The sequence below is a fragment of the Aphis gossypii genome, chromosome X, assembly GCF_020184175.1.
Source record: "Aphis gossypii isolate Hap1 chromosome X, ASM2018417v2, whole genome shotgun sequence".
Lineage (NCBI taxonomy): Eukaryota > Metazoa > Arthropoda > Insecta > Hemiptera > Aphididae > Aphis > Aphis gossypii.
Window position 1 is genome coordinate 44,357,735 of NC_065533.1, and position 7,239 is coordinate 44,364,973.

Sequence of the window (7,239 nt, forward strand, 5' to 3'; positions counted from 1 at the left end):
ACAGTGTAGAGAAGATTACAGAGAATTTTTAGAGCTAACTGTAATCTTTCTTGGTGGTATTCCTGTACGTGGGATATCATTTCGTGTCCCTGGGGCTATTCACCATGCAAGATGGATGTCTAAAGCTATTTATAGCTTAAAAATATGTTTATTTTCGGAACAATTTAAATTAAATTCTAAAGAAAAAAATATAATTTATGATATTTGTATTTTTATAGTACGCATTTACGTAAAATACTGGTTCTCATCACCCGTTGCTGCTTTTGCTCCCAGTTTAGACTTGGAGCTTTTTAAAAATCTTATATTGTATAAAAAAATTGACCCTGACATATCAAACATAACAATAAAAAAATTATCAGGACATTTATGGTATTTGACATCAGAAACAGCAGCATTATCATTTTTCGATAAAAATGTATCAATTGAATCAAAAATAAAAATGGTACAATCAATAAAAAATAATAATTGTGATACTGAAGAAACAAAACGATTAAACATGCAAAATTATAATATTCAGAATATTCTTGAAAAAATAATTGAAAATTTTATAACTGTTGATAGTTTAAAGTTTTTTACTAGGTTTAATTTATCAACTAGTTTTTTAGACTTGGAACCACAACTTTGGGATACTGATGAGAATTATAAAATAGGTTTCCATATGGTACAACAATTAAAAGTAGTAAACGATACGGCTGAACGAAGCATCAAATTAATTGAAGATTACAACAGTATAATCACAAAAAATGAAGACCAGAAGCAATTTCTTTTACAAGTTGTTCGAAATTACCGCCAAAAGTATCCAGATAGTAAAAAATCTACATTATTACAACCATACTAATTTATGTTTATATTATTTCTTCTTGCATTTCTGTAAACTATAAAAAAAAATATTTTTTAAACATTTTTGTCATGTATTGTTTAAAAATTAAAAATAAATTATAGTTACAGTAGAAAAAGTTGAATTTTCGTTGTTTAATTATTTATCTTGGAAAATAATTGACTTACAAAAAATTTATAAATACAATTTTTGTGTACAATATTATGGTCTATAATTAAGTCATTTTATATTTTTATGCTAAGAGCTATAATTTTTGAATTAAACTGAAAAAACTAAAATCTACCCTCTTTTTAAATTTTCAACCCTCTTGAGGCACGCCTTAGGGTTGATCAATCATGTTTAAAATTTACACGTTTTATTTTTATGTATAAAAGAACAAATTTTGGGGGTGAGACATAAAAACATTTTGAAAAAAAAAATTACCTCTATAAGCAAGGACCACCCTAATGTGCAGTCATAAAAAATGTTTATTTAAGGTTGAGTAAAAAAAAAAAAATTGAAAAGCATACCATGAATAAAATTGAGTATTTTTATATTTTTATAAAATTGCTTTATTAGATTTTAATTCCGTATATCGTAAAACCCTAGTCAATTATTTCTGATTCAAACGTGTTTTATATAAAGTTAAATGATGTAAGCTATATATCGTATATCCAAAAAAAAAAATACAAATACACGTATAATAAATACATGATATTGGCTGAGTGATTTATTATCAAAAATTTAAAAGATATAAATATAATATAACATGTAGATAACTATTGGGTTTTTACATATTTTTTTAATAATTTAGTCTTGTTTTCATAATAAAATAGAAAATGTTATAACATGTATATTATTTTATTTTGATATGACTTGTGGTGGAAATAGCTATAATAATATAATATATATATATTCATATAATAACTATAGTTATATGAAGACCACGAAAATTGAAATATTAACAAACGTTATGTGAATAGAACGAATGTTATAGAAACGCTCATTCACAATGATGGACAGGAGAAGTTTGTATGGAGTATAGATCCTCTGTAGTCGATAAGTATTTATCAATTCATGTAAGTAAATGTTTAGTAAATACTGTAATATCTTCAACAACATATGACAGTTAACACCATCGAAGTAAAAATAATAGTTGCCGTTCTTAAAGTTATTTAATACAAAAATGTCCACTATAATAGTAAAACAACACAATAATCAGCAGCATAGGTATTATGGGAATAACGTTTTTATCCATGATTTTGGTATAGGTATTTCATATTATATTATTATTATTATAACCATTAAATCATTATTTTAGGTCAGTACATAACGTCACCGTATCGATGGACAAATAACGATGTGGTTGACACACACTAACGCTGCTGCTACGATAATACTATACATTGGCTTAAAATCACGTAGGGTCGGTCTTGGCGTTCGTAAAAAAAAAAAACAAAAACCACGTCCCGCACCCCGAATATAATGATATGCACTCAGTAATAACGTATAGACGGTCAACCAGCGGCCAGAGATGGCCGAAACGCGATAATAATATAGTGACCGATGACTGAGAAGGACGATCGCAGGATGTGGGAGGGTGTCGCGGGCGATGAACGAATGTATATATATGTGTGTGTATGTGTGTGTGTGTGTGTGTGGTACTATGGTAATACATATCAAATGTATGTATATATAAGGTATACTGGTTGCCGCCGTGGTTTAAATTATGTAAATTGTCTTTGTGCAGAATACACGATTCGGTTAAGATGTAAAAAGGATTGCCGCGACGGCGGACAAACGACGACCGTCACTGCGACGACCGTAGTCTCGTTTATATTATCGCATATATTTATGTGAGTGAGTGAGTGTGTGTGTGTGTGTGTGTGTGTGTGTGTGTGTGTGTGTGTGTGTGTGTGTGTGTGTGTGTGTGTTAGAGAGAGAGAGAAAGAGAGAGTGTAATTCTCGACCGGAAGAGCCGCAAGCGATTTTACTGATTGAAAAAGGGGTCAGTTCTCACGCGCTTTCGTACCGTATTAATTAATGTATGCTAATTTCACAGCCCTCCGCCGCAAAACATTGTACATACACTTTGCGTGTGTGTGCGTGTACGTGTATTCGAGTTTTACACATATTATATAGCACTGCGCGCGATGACCTTAAGCCATCGTCACGACAGTGGCACACTGAAAGCCATATGTCGAAAAATATACGCCTATACAGAGGAGTCGAACCCCGTACCTATCCCGAGCTTTTTTTTCGTTTGAACATCAACCCCTCCAAAAGCAGCTATTGACGTAATGTGCCAGATCAGATTAATTTTTTTCCTAAACGAGTACATACACACACACACACACACACATAATATATAAATATGTAAGTTTAATATAGATATATATATATTGTCAAGCGTGTAAATGTCCGAACCGATTAGTGTTATATGCAAGCCCGTCGTGCGTGTCTGCGAGAGGGTGAATAAGATTATTACCCCCCATGCTCATTAAAGCGCATAATATCTATAATTACATTAAATATTGACTATTAACGTCCGTTTCAATTAATCATCATCCCTTTGTCTTATTGATATTACGCCCGTCCGCTCGTCCTCTCGAAAATTATACTTTAGTTTTTTTTTCCACTAGAAACCATTTTTCCTCACAATTATTATAATACTTATATAATATAAACATAATTTATTTTAAATATAATAATATTGAAGAGTGAAGACCAGTGTTTAGTGTTAAGTGTTTTAGATAAGTGTTTCACAAATATACATTAATACAATTGAATTAAAATTAACAATTTTGTTGCTAGTTTGTTTTATCGAGTAGCAAACTATATTTGCAGTAAATTTATAAAAAACAATGAACCTTTAATTAATTTTTATTCAGTTGATGAACTTAGATGGAAAGTATCGTTAAATTATCAGAACAGTTCGAGCGTAAAATACAAAAACTTTAAAAATACTCGAGACTTTGAAACTTCATAATTCATTTGATTATGTATAGTTTTAATTTATTTAGGGAATGTTTATGACATATAATCATATTCAAATTTAAAACTCTAAAAATATTAATGTTTTTATGGTAAGCGTTTATTTATTGATAGTAATACAATATTGCTGTATTCCCTTATCATTTCAAAGATATTATCTTTCTAAAACCATATTATATACTTATATAGGCAGTTTATTGCATTCTATTATGCGTTTCAAACTTCAAAATTCACAGTAATCACATAGCCTCTGTTTGATAAATTTCCTAGAGGGCTATCGACTAAAACATACTTACAGAGAAAGTTTCTATGGAACGACTTGATCGATTTCTGAACTACCTATTCCCATAGTAGCAATTGACAGTATCCCCCGAGATTTTAACAAACAACACTTGTAGATCTGACTCGAATTCAACTGACCCTCCTAAATCTCGATTTCTAGTTTTATTTATTTTTGTCTGTTAAAGAAAGTATCCACCCTATAAAACACCAATCAGGTCTGTTTTATATATATTATTCACTTTTTATATACCTACCAATAAATCTTAAAAATGATAAGTTCTCATAAAACCTTAAGAAACATTCGTGTGGTTTCTTTGTTAAAAATGTATTCATAAAACCCAATTTTTATTTATTATTGTAATATTAAACGAATAAATAGTGGTACGGATTTATTTAATAGTAGAACTAGGCGTTATTATATAAAAATAAATTGTAATGCTAAGATTCTTATGCATCAATAACGTCATTTAAAAATTATATGTTTTGAAATATTAATGTTCGTTACTTCCAAAACTAATTTTATGGAGATAAACATTTCATAAACGAAGATAATTTTTGATTAACAAACGTCTAGTTGTTATAAAATTATATCGTACTGCAATTATTGTTTTTTTAACTATTAATATTTTTATTTGAGTAATTTTTTTTTTACAAATTAAGAAATACATTTGTATAACAATGTATACTCGCTAATTGTAACCAAAATTGCTGTTTTTATATAAGTACTTTTCTTACTCATAATACATCAATAGATATTAAAAGTAATTAAATGTATTTTTTAAGAAATTGGATAATGACATTTGATAGATATTACACAATTCACCGCATTTTTGAATATATTATGATTTTCCTTTTCCTTCATCTTTGATAGATACATTGTATAATTATTCATTAGCAATGAAGTAGGTATGTTTTTATTAATTCAGACTATTTGGTATTTATTTAGCTTTATGCATTGTTAAATAATGTCAAAATTTTGAAACTTTAATTTATTAGACGAACGACACTAAAAATAAAGTACATGTGTCTAAGTAAAGTCATATCATTTTTTTTTTTTTTTGATAAACATCTATTTTTTGCTGTGTCTCGGCTTTATTTTATCTTCAAAATATTATGCATGAATAATAACCGTTTTCAATAATATAATGCTTTTTGCTTATTGTTATTTACTTTAAACAAAAATAATGAAAGGCATCATTGGAAACATTAGAAGTTATAAAACACATATGTCGCATAATAATAATATTTCCGCAAGCCATAAATATATTACTCTTTGGCAATAGGAGACAAAACGATTATTACCATTAAAACTCAATAACTCAGATATATTTTCCACTTTTGTTAGCATATTTGTTTTACGCATAAAAATCGGAGCCCTATTTATCACTTTTTAAATCTACGAGTGTTTGATTTATATTTATACGCTTTATATACGAACACACTTCGTGTCTATCTCATCCTTTTTTTTCATTCCTAAATCCACCCCTGCAGCTTATGTCTGGTCGCTTTAAAAATATTGCAAACAACGATCGTCTAAATTTTTTCAATTCACTCTACTCTGGCCACTAGAATAGTGAGCCGTTTCAGTCGTGTAGACTATATAGACTGACTGCAGCGAGCAATGTTTACCATTAATGCCACGTTTTTGATATGTTAAATGGATGGACGATGTATAAACTTAGACGCATTTAGGTCAGAATAAGGTTTTTTTTTTGATGAAATTCGAATTGTTTCCAAATTTAGTTAGGTAGGTAACCTTTTTTCACTCAAATCGTCTCCAAAAACACTCGGAGTATTAGTGACAAATTCGAAAATTTGGAAAGGTACGCAGTTATGTATACCCTACACGTGGTCAAATTTATCTGAAAAAAAGAATTGTATTGTTCGTAAACTATGTGCATAAGAGTTATAAAAAATGTAAATGTACGCAAGTGATGGTTTGTACCCGTAAATAATATTTATGCAATTATTATTAGTAGAAATGAGATGTTATAGGAGGAAAAATTGGCACAATATGTACATAAACAAACGAAAATATGCACAAAAACAACGGGAATATGCATATATTTTTATATTAATGTAACTCATACTCACAATACATATTTAAATTTAATATTATTATTTATAATAATATTATATAATATAAAAAACTCCGAAATCTGATACGTCAAAGTGTCTTGATAAGTATTATACTAATATATTATATTTTATATTTCAATTTGACGAATACACAAAATAACGATAATATAGACGACAGTGCACTAAATCAAAATACATTTTATTTATGACGGTCGTGAAAGGAAAAATAATCGCGTTATACTCCGATAAGACTAAAATTACTAGTGTCTTGGTAAGTATTATTCTATTATATTATATTTCAATTTAAGTAAAATATTTGCTTAAAATATTTAATTTAAGTATAATTTTCGATAATAAACGAATTACACGATATGTATTTCAAAAATTGACTAAATATTTATTTTTATACACAAAAAAAAACTTTTAGTATACTTATCTTAAAAAATAGCCAAATATGCAAAAATAAGCAAAAAAACAATAAAAAAAAGAACTCGCTAGGTTATGAAACGGATTTATAGCTCACCTAGCTATAAATAAAAGTCATAGATAAAAATATGTATTTTCTATAACTTCCCATTCCTAATTTATGGGATAGAATTTTCTATATTCCATTTTAGTTGGTCCATTTTTACCAATGGTTGTATTAAAATTTCCACCACATTATTATTTTTTGACAAATTTGATATTATTATAATAATATTGACCAAAACCCGTTATCATGCACTTTGACAAATTTACCGAAACATTACAAAACATTCAAACATTGATATTTAAATTAATTATTTAGTTGTGTTGATTATGTTTTTTTGCATAATATATCGAAATATTGAAAGGAAAATGAGTAACCGTGTGTATATTCTGCTATTTAACAATAATTTTAAATTTATAGGTGCATATATATTTCAATATTTTGCCGTCAAAGCTATTGGCATACTTATGTTTCCATAATGCTTACAAACACTACAACCTAAGACTTCAAGTCTTGTAGTTGACAATATGCTTAAATTATTGTATTTTTAATTTTACATTGCATTTTTTAACACTGAGCTAGTAATATTGAGAGAATA